We start from the raw sequence: 17,410 nt of genomic DNA, 5'->3' as shown, positions 1-17,410 counted from the left end.
ATAAGATATTTTAAAATCAAATTTTTGAAAAAGATAAAATTTTGAAAAAGATATGATATAAAAGATAAGATAAGATAGATTTAATTTTAAAAATTAAAATTAATTACTTGACTAACAAGAAACTAAAAGATATGATTCTAGGATTTAAAGATTGAACCCTTCTTAACAAGAAAGTAACAAACTTCAAAATTTTGAATCAATCACATTAATTGTTAGTGTAATTTTCGAAAATCATGAAATAATATTAAGAAAAAGATTTTTGAAAAATATTTTTTTAAATTTTCAATAATAAATAAAAAAAATGAAAAAGATTTGATATTTGAAAAAGTTTTGAAAAGATAAGATTTTTTAAAATTTGAAATTTTGACTTGACTAATAAGAAAACAACTTATTTTAAAAATTTTTGACCAAGTCAACCCAAAATTTCGAATTTTTGTGAGAAAAAAGGAAAAGATATTTTTTTATTTTTGAATTTTTTAAATGATGAGAGAGAAAAACATAAAAATTGACTCACAACATGAAAATTATGAATCAAAACACATTATGCATGCAAGAACACTATGAATGTCAAGATGAACACCAAGAACACTTTGAAGATCATGATGAACATCAAGAACATATTTTTGAAAAAAATTTTATGCAAAGAAAACATGCAAGACACCAAACTTAGAAATCTTTGATGCTTGGACAATATGAATGCAAAAATGCACATGAAAAACGACAAAAGATACAAAACAAGAAAACATCAAGATCAAACAAGAACGCTTACCAAGAACAACTTGAAGATCATGAAGAACACCATGAATGCATGAATTTTCGAAAAATGCAAGAAAAATTTTTTAAAGCATGCAATTGACACCAAACTTAAAAATTGACTCAAAACTCAAACAAGAAACACAATATTTTTGGTTTTTATGGTTTTATGAATTTTTTTGGATTTTTATTATTTTTTTGAAAATATTCTTTAGAAAAACGAAAATAAAGACAAATTTTTGAAAGATTTTTGAAAACTTTTTTGAAAAGAAAATAAAAAGAAAATTACCTAATCTGAGCAACAAGATGAACCGTTAGTTGTCCATACTCGAACAATCCCCGGCAACGGCGCCAAAAACTTGGTGGACGAAATTGTGATCATCAACAATGGCTCCAAAGACTTGGTGCTCTTAGACATGAATCACACTTTGTCACAACTCCGCACAACTAACCAGCAAGTGTACTGGGTCGTCCAAGTAATACCTTACTTGAGTAAGGGTCGATCCCACAGAGATTGTTGGTATGAAGCAAGCTATGGTCATCTTGTAAATCCCAGTCAGGCAGATTCAACTATATTAAGAAATTATAGTATACGCGAAGGAATAAAATAGGATAGAGTTACCCATGTAATTCAATGGCGGGAATTTCAGACAAGTGTTTGGAGGTGCTGTGTTCCTTCTGAATCTCTGCTTTCCTACTGCTTTTATCCAATCTTTGTCACTCCTTTCTATGGCAAGCTGTATGTAGGGCATCACTGTTGTCAATGGCTACATCCCATCCTCTCAGTGAAAATGGTCCAAATGCTCTGTCACAGCACGGCTAATCATCTGTCGGTTCTCGATCATGTTGGAATAGAATCCCTTTATTCTTTTGCGTTTGTCATCACGCCCAGCAATCGCGAGTTTGAAGCTCGTCACAGTCATTCAATCCCGGAATCCTACTTGGAATACCACAGACAAGGTTAGACTTTCCGGATTCCCATGAATGCCGCCATCAATTCTAGCTTATACCACGAAGATTCTGATTAAGGAATCCAAGAGATTTGTGTCCGGTCTAAGGTAGAACAGAAGTGGTTGTCAGTCACGTGTTCATAGGTGAAAATGATGATGAGTGTCAAGAATCATCACATTCATCATGTTGAAGTGCAACGAATATCTTAGAATAAGAATAAGTCGAATTGAATAGAAAATAGTAGTACTTGCATTGAAACTCGAGGTACAGCAGAGCTCCACACCCTTAATCTATGGTGTATAGAAACTCCATCATTGAAAATACATAAGTGATGAAGGTCCAGGCATGGCCGAATGGCCAGCCCCCAAAACGTGATCACAGGATCAAAAATACAATTCAGGATGAAAATACAATAGTAAAATGTCCTATTTATAATAAACTAGCTACTTAGGGTTTACAGAAGTAAGTAATTGATGCAGAAATCCACTTTCGGGCCCACTTGGTGTGTGCTTGGACTGAGCTTGAATGTTACACGTGCAGAGGCTTTTATTGGAGTTGAACGCCAAGTTGTAACGTGTTTCTGGCGTTCAACTCTGGTTCGTGACGTGTTTCTGGCGTTTGACTCCAGAATGCAGCATAGAGCTGGTGTTGAGTGCCAATTTACGTCATCAAATCTCGAATAAAGTATGGACTATTATATATTGTTGGAAATCTCTGGATGTCTACTTTCCAATGCCATTGAGAGTGCGCTATTTGGAGTTTTGTAGCTCCAAAAAATCCATTTCGAGTAGTCCTTTGTCAGCCTTTTATCAGAGTTTTGCTCAGGTCCCTCAATTTCAGCCAGAAATTACCTGAAATCACAGAAAAACATGCAAACTCATAGTAAAGTCCAGAAATGTGAATTTAGCATAAAAACTAATGAAAACATCCCTAAAAGTAGTTAGATCATACTAAAACCACCTAAAAACAAAGCCAAAAAGCGTATAAATTATCCGCTCATCAGACCCCGAGTGGATAAAAGTTGGCATCCCACTTACCTTTCGACGAATGCATTCTGTTGCACCTCCCCTACCTCAACGAAGACTAAGAAAGAGGGCAGCCCATCAAGTTGTAGAAGGACAAAACCCAGAGGAGCAAGCCCCAGCCACTTTGGACATGCACCAATTACAAGAAGCCATTGATGGCTTGTCTAGGCAATACATGGAGAATCAAGGGGCACAGAAGGAGCTTCAACTGCAAATGATGGGTCGCCATGAAGAATCATTCTCTAGATGGATGAATCAACAAGGGGAGTGGCAAAAGTAATTGATGGAGTAGCAACTGGAACAAGGGAGACAGTGGGGTGAATCTGATGAGCGAATTTTAGTATATTTTTATTTGTTTTTAAGAAAAATTCACATTTCTGGACTTTACTATGAGTTTGTATTTTTCTATGATTTCAGGTATTTTCTGGCTGAAATTGAGGGACTTGAGCAAAAATCTGATTCAGAGGCTGAAAAAGGACTGCAGATGCTGTTGGATTCTGACTTCTCTGAACTCAAAATAAAATTTTTGGAGCTACAGAAATCCAAAAGGCACGCTCTCAACTGTGTTGGAAAGTAGACATCTAGGGCTTTCCAGCAATATATAATGGTCCATACTTTGCCCAAGTTTAGATTACACAAACTGGCATTAAACGCCAGAAACAAGTTGCAAAGCAAAGTTAAACGCCAGAAACAAGTTACAAAGTAGCATTTAACTCCAAAGAAGACCTCTACATGTGAAAGCTTCAATGCTCAGCCCAAGCACACACCAAGTGGGCCCGAAAGTGGATTTCTGCATCATTTACTTATTTCTGTAAACCCTAGTAACTAGTTTAGTATAAATAGAACTTTTTACTATTGTACTCACATCTTTTTTATCATCCTTCATCTTGGGATCGGTCTTTTTCCCAAATTTTGAATTCATATGCCATTTGGGAAAGGCTGGCCATTCGGCCAATCCTAGACCTTGTTCTTATGTATTTTCAACGGTGGAGTTTCTACACACTATAGATTAAGTTGTGGAGCTCTGCTGTTCCTCGAGTATTAATGCAAAGTACTACTGTTTTCTATTCAATTCATGCTCATTCTTATTCTAAGATACTCATTTGCACACAAGAACATGACGAATGTGATGATTATGTGACACTCATCACCATTCTCACTCATGAACGCGTGATTAACAACCACTTCCGTTCTACATGAAAACAAGCTTGAATGCATATCTCTTGGATTCCTGGTCAATACGTTTGATTTCCTCTCTTGACAACAGACCCTTCAATTCCTTGAGATCAGAGTCTTCGTAGTATAAGCTAGAATCAATTGGCAGCATTTTTGAGATCCGGAAAGTCTAAACTTTGTCTGTGGTATTCCGAGTAGGATCTGGGATAGGATGACTGTGACGAGCTTCAAACTCGCGACTGTAGGGTGTGGTGATAGACTCAAAAGGATAGTAAATCCTATTCCTATACAATCGAGAACCAACAGCTGATTAGCCATGCGGGCAACCGTAGAGGACGTTTTTCATTGAGAGGACGGGAAGTAGCCATTGACAACGGTGACACCCAACATACAGCTTGCCATAGAAAGGAGTTAGAAGGATTGGATGAAGGAAGTAGGAAAGAAGAGATTCAGAAGGAACAACACATTTCCATACGCTTATCTAAAATTCTCACCAATGAATTACATAAGTATCTCTATCTTTATTTTACGTTTCATTTATCTTTTTATTATTAAAACTTCATAACCATTTGAATCCGCCTGACTGAGATTTACAAGGTGACCATAGCTTGCTTCAAGCTGACAATCTCCGTGGGATCGACCCTTACTCACGTAAGGTTTATTACTTGGACAACCCAGTGCACTTGCTGGTTAGTTGTGCGAAAATGTGAAAAAGAGTGATATTACAATTTTGCGTACCAAGTTTTTGGCGCCATTGAGATCACAATTTCGTGCACCATGTTTTTGGCGCCGTTGCCGGGGATTGTTCGAGTTTGGACAACTGACGATTCATCTTGTTGCTCAGATTAGGTAATTTTTATTTTCTTTTCAAAAAGTTTTCAAAAATCTTTCAAAAGTTTTTTTTATTTGTTTTCGTTATTTCCAAAATTATTTTCGAGAAATCCAAAAAATATTAATAAAATCATAAAAACTCAAAAATATTTCATGGTTCTTGTTTGAATCTAGGGCCAAATTTTAAGTTTGGTGTCAATTGCATGATTTTAATTGTCTTGCAATTTTCGAAACACATGCATTGTGTTCTTGATGATCTTCAAGTCGTTCTTGATGAATTGCCTTGTTTGATCTTCATGGTTTATTGATTTGCACTGCATGATGTTCTACATATGCATTCTTGCATTCATATGGCCCAAACATGAGAAAGTCCTAAGTTTGGTGTCCTCTATGTTTTCTTTCATTAAGAAAACTGAATTCTTGATGTTCATCTTGATCTTCAAGATTGTTCTTGGTGTTCATCTTGACATTCATAATGTTCTTGCATATATCTTGTGTTTTAATCCAAGAATTATATGTTTCGACTCATTTTGTTGTTTTTCAAAATTGAAAACATATCTTATTGAATAAAGGATTTAGCAAAATGAAGATCCAAGAACATAAAGCAGAGGAATTACAGAGAAAAAGCTGGGCGTTCAAAACGCCCAGTGAAGAAGGAAAACTGGCGTGTAAACACCAGTCAGGGTACCTGGCTGGGCGTTTAAACGCCCAAAGCATGCAGCAATTGGGTGTTAAACGCCAAAACATGCAGCTCCTGGGCGTTTAACGCCAGGATGACACCAGGAGAGGAATTTTGTTTTCAAATCAAATCTTTTTCAAATCTTCATATTTTTTCAAAATCAAATCTTTTTCAAATCAAATATTTTCAATCATATCTTTTTCAAAGTCATATCTTTTCAAACATATATTTTCAAAAATCAAATCTTTTCCTCATATTTTCAAAAATCTTGATTCAAAAATTTCAAGGTTGTTACTTTCTTGTTAAGAGGATTCAATATTTGAAATTTAGAATCATATATTTTAGTTTCTTGTTAATCAAGTCATTAACTTTTTAAAAGTCAAATCTTGTTAATTTTATCTTTTCAACCATATCTTTTTAAATCATATCTTTTTCAAATCACATTTTTTTAAATTCTAATTTCAAAATCTTTTTATAACTTCTTATCTTTTCCAACTTTATTTCTTATCTTTTTCAAAACCACAACCAATTTTTCAAAAATTTATTTTAAATTTTATTCTTCTTATTTTCGAAAATTCTCCCCCTCTCTTATCTTTTTATATTTAAACACTAATATTCCTCCTCCATTGTCAACTCAAACTCCATTTCTCTTTGTGTGTTCGAATTCTTCCTTACCTACCTCATCCTTCAATTCTTGTTTTCCTCTGACAGCTCAAGGAATCTCTATACTGTGACATAGAGGATTCTATATTTTCTTTGTTTTCTTCTCTTTCATATCAGCAGGAACAAAGATAAATGCATACTTGTTGAAGCTGATCCTGAACCTGAAAGGACTCTGAAGAGGAAGCTAAGAGCAGCTAAAGCACAAAACTCTGAAGAGGACCTCATTGAAATTTTTGAAAAGGAAACAGCAAAAGAAACAATTATGGCCGAACCAAACAACAATGCAAGGAAGATACTTGGTGATTTTACTACACCAACTTCCAACTTCTATGGAAGAAACATCTCAATCCCTGCCATAGGAGCAAACAATTTTGAACTAAAGCCTCAATTAGTTTCTCTACTGCAACAGAACTGCAAGTTTCATAGACTTCCATTAGAAGACCCTTATCATTTTTTAACTGAGTTCTTGCAGATCTGTGATACTGTTAAGACCAATGGAGTTGATCCTGAGGTCTACAGGCTTATGCTTTTCCCTTTTGCTGTAAGGGACAGAGCTAGAACATGGTTGGACTCACAACCTAGAGATAGCCTGGACTCTTGGGATAAGCTGGTCACGGCTTTCTTATCCAAGTTCTTTCCTCCTCAAAAGCTGAGCAAGCTTAGAGTGGATGTTCAGACCTTCAGACAAAAAGATGGTGAGTCCCTCTATGAAGTTTGGGAAAGATACAAGCAACTGACCAAAAAGTGTCCTTCTGACATGCTTTCAGAATGGACCACATAAGATATATTCTATGATGGTCTGTCTGAATTTTCCAAGATGTCACTGGACCACTCTGTAGGTGGATCCATTCACCTAAAGAAAACGCCTGCAGAAGCTCAGGAACTTATTGAAATGGTTGCAAATAACCAGTTCATGTATACCTCTGAGAGGAATCCTGTGAGTAATGGGATGTCTCAAAAGAAAGGAGTTCTTGAAATTGATTCTCTGAATGCCATACTGGCTCAGAACAAAATATTGACCCAACAAGTCAATATGATCTCTCAGAGTTTGAATAGATTGCAAAATGCATCCAACAGTGCTAAAGAAGCATCTTCTGAAGAAGAAGCTTATGATCCTGAAAACCTGCAATGGCAGAGGTGAATTACATGGGTGAAGCCTTTGGCAACACCTATAATCCTTCATGGAAAAATCATCCAAATTTTTCATGGAAGGATCAACAGAAGCAAGGATTCAATAATAACAATGGTGGAAGAAACAAGTTTAGCAATAGCAAACCTTTCCCATCATCATCTCAGCAACAGACAGAGCATTCTGAGCAGAATTCTTCTAGCTTAGCAAACATAGTCGTCGATCTATCTAAGGCCACTCTTAGTTTCATGATTGAAACAAGATCCTCCATTAGAAATTTGGAGGCACAAGTGGGCCAGCTGAGTAAAAGGGTTACTGAAACTCCTCCTAGCACTCTCCCAAGCAATACAGAAGAGAATCCTAAAGGAGAGTGCAAGGCCATTGATATAATCAACATGGCCGAAACCTTAGAGGAGGAGGAGGACGTGAATCCCAATGAGGAAAACCTTTGGGAACGTCCAGTGGCCAGTAAGAAATACCCTAATGAGGAACCAAAGGAATCTGAGGCTCATACAGAGACCATAGAGATTCCCTTGGACCTTTTTTTACCATTCATGAGCACTAATAACTATTCATCTTCTAAAGAGGATGAAGACATTGTTGAAGGGCAAGTTGCCCAATATTTAGGAGCAATCATGAAGCAAAATGCCAAGCTATTTGGTAATGAGACTTGTGAGGAAGAGCTTCCCTTGCTCACCAATGAACTGAATACATTGGTTTAGCAAAATTTACCTCAAAAGAGACAGGATCCTGGTAAATTCTTAATACCCTGTACCATAGGCACCATGACCTTTGAAAAAGCTCTGTGTGACCTGGGGTCAGGGATAAACATGATGCCACTCTCTGTAATGGAAAAACTGGGAATCTCTGAGGTACAGGCTGCCAAATTCTCATTGGAGATGGCAGATAAATCTATGAAAAAGGCTCATGGACTAGTATAGGACGTGCTAGTGAAGGTTGAAGGCCTTTACTTCCCTGCTGATTTCATAATCCTAGACAGTAAGAGGGATGAGGATGAATCCATCATCCTTGGAAGACCCTTCCTAGCCATAGTAAGAGCTGTGATTGATGTTGATAGATGAGAGTTGATCCTTCATGTGAATGAAGAATGCCTTGTAGTAAAGACTCAAGGATCTACATCTGTAACCATGGAGAGTAAGCATGAAGAGCTTCTTCCAATACAGAGTCAAACAGAGCCCCCACATTCAAACTCTAAGTTTGGTGTTGGGAGGCCACAACCAAACTCTAAGTTTGGTGTTGAAAGATCTCAACCATACTCTGATCATCTGTGATACTCCATGAGAGTTACCTGTCAAGCTATTGACATTAAAGAAGCACTTATTGGGAGGCAACCCAATTTTATTTTAATCTATATTATTTTGTTTTCTTTTAGGTTGATGATCATGTGAAGTCAAAGACAATTACAAAAATAAAGAAAAAAAAATCAAAAACAGCATTGAAAATAGCACACCCTGGAGGAAGGACTTACTGGCATTTAAACGCCAGTAAGCGTAGCAAAATAGGCGTTTAAACGCCCAATCTGGCACCTTTCTGGGCGTTTAAATGCCAGAACAGCGCAATAAACTGGCGTTTAGACGCCAGAACAGGAAGGAAAATTGGCGTTTAAACACCAGAACAAAGCAGCAGACTGGCATTTAAACACCAGAATTGCACTCTAAGGCATTTTGAACGCCCAATTGAAGCAAGAATGAGAATTCCTTGACCCCTCAGGATCTGTGGACCCCAAAGGATCCCATCAACCTCAACTCACTCTCTTTCCTCTTCACACCTTTCTACAACACTCTTCCCCAAATACCATTCACCAATCACTTTCTTAACTCTTCCCCAAAAACCCCCCACCCATTTTCAAAATTCAAAACCATTTCCCTCCTAAACCCACCCAAACCTTTCGGCCACTCCCTTTTCCTTTTCCTATAAATACCCCTCTCCACTCCTTTATTTTCACACATCATACACACCTTCCCCTCCCCTTGGCTGAAACACATACACCTTCCATCTCCTCCATTTTCTTCTTCTTTTACATCTTTCTTTCATCTTTTGTTCGAGGATGAGCAAATATTTTAAGTTTGGTGTAGTAAAAGCATTGCTTTTTATTTTTCCATAACCAATTATGGCACCTAAGGCCAGAGAAACCTCTAGAAAGAGGAAAGGGAAAGCAACTGCATCCACCTCTGAGTCATGGAAGATGGAGATATTTATCTCAATGGGTTCTTCAAGAGGAGGACGCTACCCACACTAAGGTGGACTCATTCCTTAATCTCCTTGTCTATTTATTTTCTGTTTTCGGTTTTTGAGCTTCATGTTTATCTATGTTTGTGTCTTCATTACATGATCATTAGTGTCTAGTGTCTATGTCTTAAAGCTATGAATAATTCCATGAATCCCTCACCTCTCTTAAATGAAAAATGTGCTTAATTACAAAAGAACAAGAAGTACTTGGATTTCAAATTTTATCTTGAAATTATTTTAATTACTTTGATGTGGTGGCAATACTTTTTGTTTTCTGAATGAATGCTTGAACAGTGCATATTTTTTATCTTGTTGTTTATGAATGTTAAAATTGTTGGCTCTTGAAAGAATGATGAGCAAAGAGAAATGTTATTGATAATTTGAAAAAATCATGAAATTGATTCTTGAAGCAAGAAAAAGTAGTGAAAAAGAGAAAAAAGAGAGTAGCGAAAAAAATGGCGAAAAAAAGGGAGAAAAGTAAAAGAAAAAGCAAGCAGAAAAAGCCAATAGCCCTTTAAACCAAAAGGCAAGGGTAAAGAGGATCCAAGGCTTTGAGCATTAATGGATAGGAGGGCCTAAAGGAATAAAATCCAGGCCTAAGCGGCTAAATCAAGCTGTCCCTAACCATGTGCTTATGTCATCAAGGTCTAAGTGAAAAGCTTGAGACTGAGGGGTTAAAGTCATGATCCAAAGCAAAAAGAGTGTGCTTAAGAACTCTGGACACCTCTAATTGGGGACTTTAGCAAAGCTAAGTCACAATCTGAAAAGGTTCACCCAGTTATGTATCTGTGGCATTTATGTATCCGGTGACTGGAAAACAAAGTGCTTAGGGCCACGGCCAAGACTCATAAAGTAGCTGTGTTCAAGAATCAACATACTAAAATAGGAGAATCAATAATGCTATCTGAATTCTGAGTTCCTATAGATGCCAATCATTCTGAATTTCAAAGGATAAAGTGAGATGCCAAAACTGTTCAGAAGCAAAAAGCTACTAGCCCTGCTCATCTAATTCGGACTAAGTTTCATTGATATTGTGAGATTCATTGTATATTCTCTTCTTTTTATCCTATTTAATTTTCAGTTGCTTGGGGACAACCAACAATTTAAGTTTGGTGTTGTGATGAGCGGATAATTTATACGCTTTTTGGCAATGTTTTTACATAGTTCTTAGTATATTTTTATTAGTTTTTTAGCAAAATTCACATTTCTGGACTTTACTATGAGTTTGTGTATTTTTTTGTGATTTCAGATATTTTCTGGCTGAAATTGAGGGACCTAAGCAAAAATCTGATTCAGAGGCTGAAAAAGGACTGCAGATGCTGTTGGATTCTGACTTCTCTGCACTCGAAATTGGATTTTTGGAGCTACAAAAGTCAAAATGGTGCGCTCTCAATTAGACATCCGGGGCTTTCCAGCAATATATAATAGTCCATACTTTGCCCGAGTTTAGATGACGCAAACTGGCGTTTAACACCAGCTTTCTGCTATATTCTGTCGTTAAACGCCAAAAACAAGTTACAAACTGGCGTTTAACTCCAAGGAAGACCTCTACATGTGAAAGCTTCAATGCTCAGCCCAAGCACACACAAAGTAGGCCCGAAAGTAGATTTCTGCATCATTTATTTATTTCTGTAAACCCTAGTAACTAGTTTAGTATAAATAGAACTTTTTACTATTGTACTCACATCTTTCTGATCATCCTTGATCTTTGGATCAGTCTTTTTCCCTATTTTTGAATTCATATGCCATTTGGGGAGGCTAGCCATTCGGCCATGCATAGACCTTGTTCTTATGTATTTTCAACGGTGGAGTTTCTACATACCATAGATTAAGGTGTGGAGCTTTGCTATTCCTCGAGTATTAATGCAAAGTACTACTATTTTCTATTCAATTCATGCTCATTCTTATTCTAAGATATTCCTTCGCACACAAGAACATGACGAATGTGATGATTATGTGACACTCATCACCATTCTCACTCATGAACGCGTGATTGACAACCACTTCCGTTCTACATGAAAACAAGCTTTTATGCGTATCTCTTAGATTCCTGGTCCATGCGTTTGATTTCCTCTCCTGACAACAGACCTTTCAATTCCTTGAGATCAGAGTCTTCATAGTATAAGCAAGAATCAATTGGCAGCATTCTTGAGATCCGAAAAGTTTAAACCTTCTCTGTGGTATTCCGAGTAGGATCTGGGATAGGATGACTGTGACGAGCTTCAAACTCGCGACTGTAGGGCATGGTGACAGATGCAAAAAGATAGTAAATCCTATTCCTACACGATCGAGAACCAACAGTTGATTAGCCATGCGGGAAACCGTAGAGGACATTTTTCACTAAGAGGACGGGAAGTATCCATTGACAATGGTGACACCCAACATATAACTTGCCATAGAAAGTAGTCAGAAGGATTGGATGAAGGCAGTAGGAAAGCAGAGATTCAGAAGGAACAACGCATCTCCATACGCTTATCTGAAATTCTCACGAATGAATTATATAAGTATCTCTATCTTTATTTTACTTTTCATTTATCTTTTAATTATTAAAACTTCATAACCATTTGAATCCGCCTTACTGAGATTTACAAGGTGACCATATCTTGCTTCAAGCCGACAATCTCCGTGGGATCGACCATACCTTACTCACGTAAGGTTTATTACTTGGACAACCAAGTGCACTTGTTGGTTAGTTGTGCGAAGTTATGAAAAAGAGTGATATTACAATTGTGCGTACCAAGTTGTTGGCGCCATTGAGATCATAATTTCGTGCACGAGAATCCTTCCACAGGTTGAACCAAAAGCAAGATCAACAACAAGAAGCCATCCAAAAGCTAATCAACATCCAAGCACATGAAGGTGCACACATTCATGAGATGCATCGGAAACAAAGAGATAGGCAAATCTCTTCGATGAATACAGAGCGTTCTCAGAAGGAGTCTATATGAGTGAGACTGGATATCATATACACACTCAAGTCAGGCTCGGATACTTAGTCAGACAACTGCCTGTATTGCACCCTGGGATCACAAGATATGAGGAAGTAAAAGATGAATTAGCATGAGAGGAAAGAGAAAGAGCAGAAAAGAGTCATGAATCAGTAAGGAAGGCACTGGAAGATTGGAAAAGAGCCAGAATGACACGGATACAGGGAAGCGCAAGTGGACACAAAGAGGACAAACAAGAAAGAGAGCATGAGCATCCCCAGAAGTAAAAGGTGGTGGAGTTCCCTCTTCGTTCTATCTTTTTCAAGTTTAAATAAGGAAAATCATGTATGAAATAGAACATGCTTCCATAGTAGCTTAGGAATTTTCAATTCTGTCTTTAAGATTTCATTGCTTAGGTCTATGTGTGCTCGTCTAAGTTTCCGGTTTTTATTTTCATCCTGCTTAAATGTATGTTTGTCCGTTAAGCTAAATAAAAGAAAATGTTATGAAAAACCAGAGTGGAGTTCATCTTGTGAAATAAGTTCTCAATGGTTGTGGTGTGGTAATTGATTAGCTAAGTTAGTTCACCAACAAGGTATATAGGCAACTAGATGTTCTGAATTATATGCTGGAAGCACATTCTATGAGACTAGCTAAATAACAAGATCCTAATAAGAAAAAGGAAAAAAACAGTGAGAGTTTGAAAAAGAAAGAAAAAGAATAAGAAATAAGGCTAGGCACCAAGGGTTTGAATCTTGAGGCATGTGTCTGTGGTGTTCTTGTGTAAAGGATCTGCTTGGATGAATAAGTTCTCAAGAGTGCTTCATCACTTGGTAACTTGGGTTAACTAACCCGGGATTATCAGCTGAAAATCCACTATCAAGAGCAACCTTGCTACAAAACACTTAGTAACCTAAAGAGGTGTTGGACACCAAGGCCTCAAGAAAAGAAAATAACAAACCATATGCCTGTGGTGTGCATGTATGGGGGAGAGAGACTTGAGAGAGTAGGTCCTTAGGGGTGTCTCAACACCTAGCACCTTGAACCAACTGGTTCGGGAGTGTTGGCTGAAAGCTTATCTAAAAGAGTCGCCCCCTCACAAAGCACTTAACCTAAAAGAATGCAATAAACCCTGAAAAGAAAGGGGGGATCAATGAATAAGGATCTCATAGGATGCAATCGACCAAGTATTCAAGAGCATGATAAGGACCTGAAAACCAGTAAAGGAATGAACCTAAGTTGCTATGCATGAAACCCCATAAACCAAGAACTTGACTTCTATAATAAGGACTTATTTCTCTTGTTCTTTCATTCATCATTCTTATGCTTCAGTACTTGCTTAGGGACAAGCAAGCTTTAAGTCTGGTGTTGTGATGCCTGGGCATCTTGGCCAGTTTCACTGACCTTTTCTTTACTGTTTTAGGATAGTTCCATGCATTTTCTTAGTAAATAAGCAAGTTTTGGGTAAAAATACACTTACCTCTTGATTCAAGCAAACATTGTGAACTTTACATGATTTCATGAGAATTATGCATGAAGTGAATGATAAAATGGATGATGCATGATCTCATGACTTGGAACAGAGCTTTGATGCACCCTGTTTGTTTGATTTTAGGAAAAAGGAAGCAAAGAAGAGCCACGTTAGCCGCCACGTTAGTCTCACTAACGTGACCACTAACGTGGAATGGGAGCAAGCTTGCAGCGTTAGTGGAAACGTTATCATCAATAACACCTTCAAAAGCCATCATAACCCACGTTAGTTGCCACGTTAGTTACATTAACGTGGGAACTAACATGGAAGGAAAGGGAAGCTCCAACGTTAGTGGTAAAAGTAAATACCACTAACGTTCCAAAAGGCCACACATAGCCACATTAAGAGTCACGTTAATTCAATTAACGTGAACTTTAACGTGGAATAAAGAAGAGATCACCAACGTTAGTGACACTCACCTTTGTCACTAACGCTGGATCAGGCCAAGATTGCTAACGTTAGTGGTCACGTTAAGACCACTAACGTGAATGGTAACGTGGAGCAATGAATGATGGGCCAACGTTAGTGACACTAACCTTTGTCACTAACTTTGGAGATGGCAAGCACAACCACGTTAGTGGTCACGTTAATGCCATTAACGTGAGGCATTAACGTGGAAAGAAAGGGCGTTTTGAAGCGTTAGTGACAAAGGTGAGTGTCACTAACGCCCTCGAGCTTGGGCATGCCTACGTTAAGGGCCACGTTAGTTACACTAACGTGGATCATTAACGTGGGAAAGAGGGACAAGGAGTAGCATTATTGGTAAAAGTGAGTGCCAATAACGCTTGCGAAGGGCTAAGAGGCTACATTAGTGGTCACGTTAGTACCACTAACGTTGAATGTTAACGTGGATCAACTGGTTTGGAACATTAGTGACAAAGTTATCGTCACTAACACTTTCGAACCCAAGTTTACACCTAACGTTAACGCCACTAACGTCCTAACTAACATCCTACCATGCCTGACTCACATTCTTTCTACAAGTAAAGTTAAGCCCACTGAAGACTGTAACTGCTTCAACTAAAGATCAAGGGCCCATATCCAAGACTTGAAGAGATAACTAGAAGATCAGAAGAATAGTATATATAGGAAGTAGTTTTGAACTAGAGAGAAGGCTGGGCATTATTGGGAACTACATTCTGTATATTTACTTTTCCTGCAAATTCTAATTTACTTTTTAGAATGCACTCTTCTCTATCATCTTCCATTTTCAGAGCTATGAACAACTAAACCCCTTTTCATTGGGTTAGGGAGCTCTGTTGTAATTTGATGGATCAATTATAGTTTTCATTCTTCTTCCTCTTTCTTTTCTCTTGATTTACTAGAAAGGTTTTGATCTTAAATCAATTGGTTAGTTGTCTTGGAAAAGAAACTCTCCATAATTAGATATCCTCTGAGCCTTGGAAAAGGGATGAGGAGATCATGCTAGAATTGCTTTCTCATGTTGGACCAAATTGGGGTTTGGATGGATATAGTGACATATAATCCTACCAACAGTTTGATTTGGAAATACATGTGGTATAATCAATGACCATACTTCATCTCTTCCCATGAGCAATTAAATCAAGGAATTGGGCAATTATTCAAGCTTAGAGAGATTGGGTTGCCAAGGAATTAGGATCCAATCACTTAAGATTGCCAAGGAGATCAATGAATGCATTGATTGAGGAAGAGATGAGAATGAACTTGATCCGAAGAATGCAACATCTCCTAAGCCAAATGAATCCCCCATTTCTGATCTTACCCATTCTATTTACCTTCTGCCATTTACTTTTATGTTCATCTCCCCAAATCCCCATTTAAGATTCTACAATTTACTTTCTGCAATTTATATTCTACTATTTATTTCCAGCATTTACATTTTCTATCATTTGCTTTTCCACCATTTAATTTTCTGCGATTATCAACTCAACTTTTGCTTAGCTCAACTAGAACATTCCTCCAATTAAAGTTGCTTGACCAATCAATCCTTGTGGGATTTGACCTCACTCTATTGTGAGCTTTTACTTGACGACAATTCGGTATACTTGCCGAAGGGAAATTTGTTGAGAGACAAGTTTCCGTGCATCAGGAAGCTTGTTGAAATCAAATTTGGTGATTTTGTGCATATTTGGAGTCGGCCAAAGTATGGTTTTGGTTTTCTCTATGTAATATGTAATGTTTTGTGAAACTTAGGCTAGTGGACCTTAGGATAAGTTTGAATTGTTAATGATGTATGATGATTTTTTTATGATTGTGATAGTTTTGAAGAATTATGATGTTGCTGTTGATGAATGATGTTGATTATTGATGTTGAGGTTGCATAATGATAATTATGAGGATTGGTAGTGATAACTTGATGATTGATGAATTTGATGGTAGATAATGATGCAAGTGTAATGAATTGATGTTTGAGGTTGAGGATCTTGAGGATAATGATTTATAATTGGAAATTTTGGTAAAAGTGATGATTTGGAACAAAATGGTAAGTTTTGGTATGGGTTAGAGTGTGTTGTGGTTTTGTTTTGATTTGGTTTGATGTTTTTGGAAAACTAAGAAACTTTATCAAATTTTGTAAAACTTTGTTTTTGACAAACTTTGGTGAGGCATAACTTGGCCTCCAGACCCCTTTTTGGATGAAACTTATTTTAAATGAAAGTTGTATTCGAGAGCTTTAAGACGTTTGAAGAATGGACGGAAAATGTTTTAAAACGAAAAAATTATGCACGTTTAAAGTTTGGTGCAAATATTTGAAATTCTGTAGCTTTCAAAATTTTATAAGTCTGTCATGGCATGTGTACGCGGACATGTGCACGCGACACGAGTTTTGGCCACTGCCAAGTGCTCTCGTGTACGCATGCACTAGCATGCATATGCAAGAACGTATATTTAAGGTATGCGTATGTGAGTTTTTAACACGCGCGCGGGGATTCCCTTCGGTTTGGGACTCTTGCGTACGTGAGGGAGGTGTCGCATACGCGACTACCCATTTTTACACCCATATGTACGCGGGACAGAGGCATGCATACGTGTGACCTCTATTTTGCTGAAAACTTATTTTTCTTCACTTTTAAGGGTTCTCTAACTTTCTAAACTTCTTTAACTTCTAGTAGACTCCTAACTAGTAATTAGACCCTAATACTAGGAAAGATGAGTTAGTGATTTAAATTGCTGATTTTTTGTTATGAGTTTAGAAGATGGAGATTTAAGTTTCTGAAGTATTGAAGATGGACTACTTGGGTAAGTTGACGGAGTACTATATTGATGATGAACTTGTGAACTTAAGGAATTGAGGAGTTATTTAGGACTTGGAAATGAATGAGTATGGTTATGAGCTTGATGACTTGAGTATGAATGGACTTGGACTGAATGGACAATGATCACTGAGACATACTATATACTATACTGATATTGTTGAGTTGCTATGCACCTGCAAGGATGGTGGTTAATCCTGCTTGTCGAGGTTGTGATATCAGTGTAAGGATGGTGGTTAATCCCGCTTAGGTTGAGATGTGA

This window comes from Arachis hypogaea, chromosome 3 (genome assembly GCF_003086295.3).
Source record: "Arachis hypogaea cultivar Tifrunner chromosome 3, arahy.Tifrunner.gnm2.J5K5, whole genome shotgun sequence".
Taxonomy (NCBI): domain Eukaryota; kingdom Viridiplantae; phylum Streptophyta; class Magnoliopsida; order Fabales; family Fabaceae; genus Arachis; species Arachis hypogaea.
The sequence above is the reverse complement of the archived record's forward strand: the minus strand, read 5'-3'. Positions refer to the sequence as shown.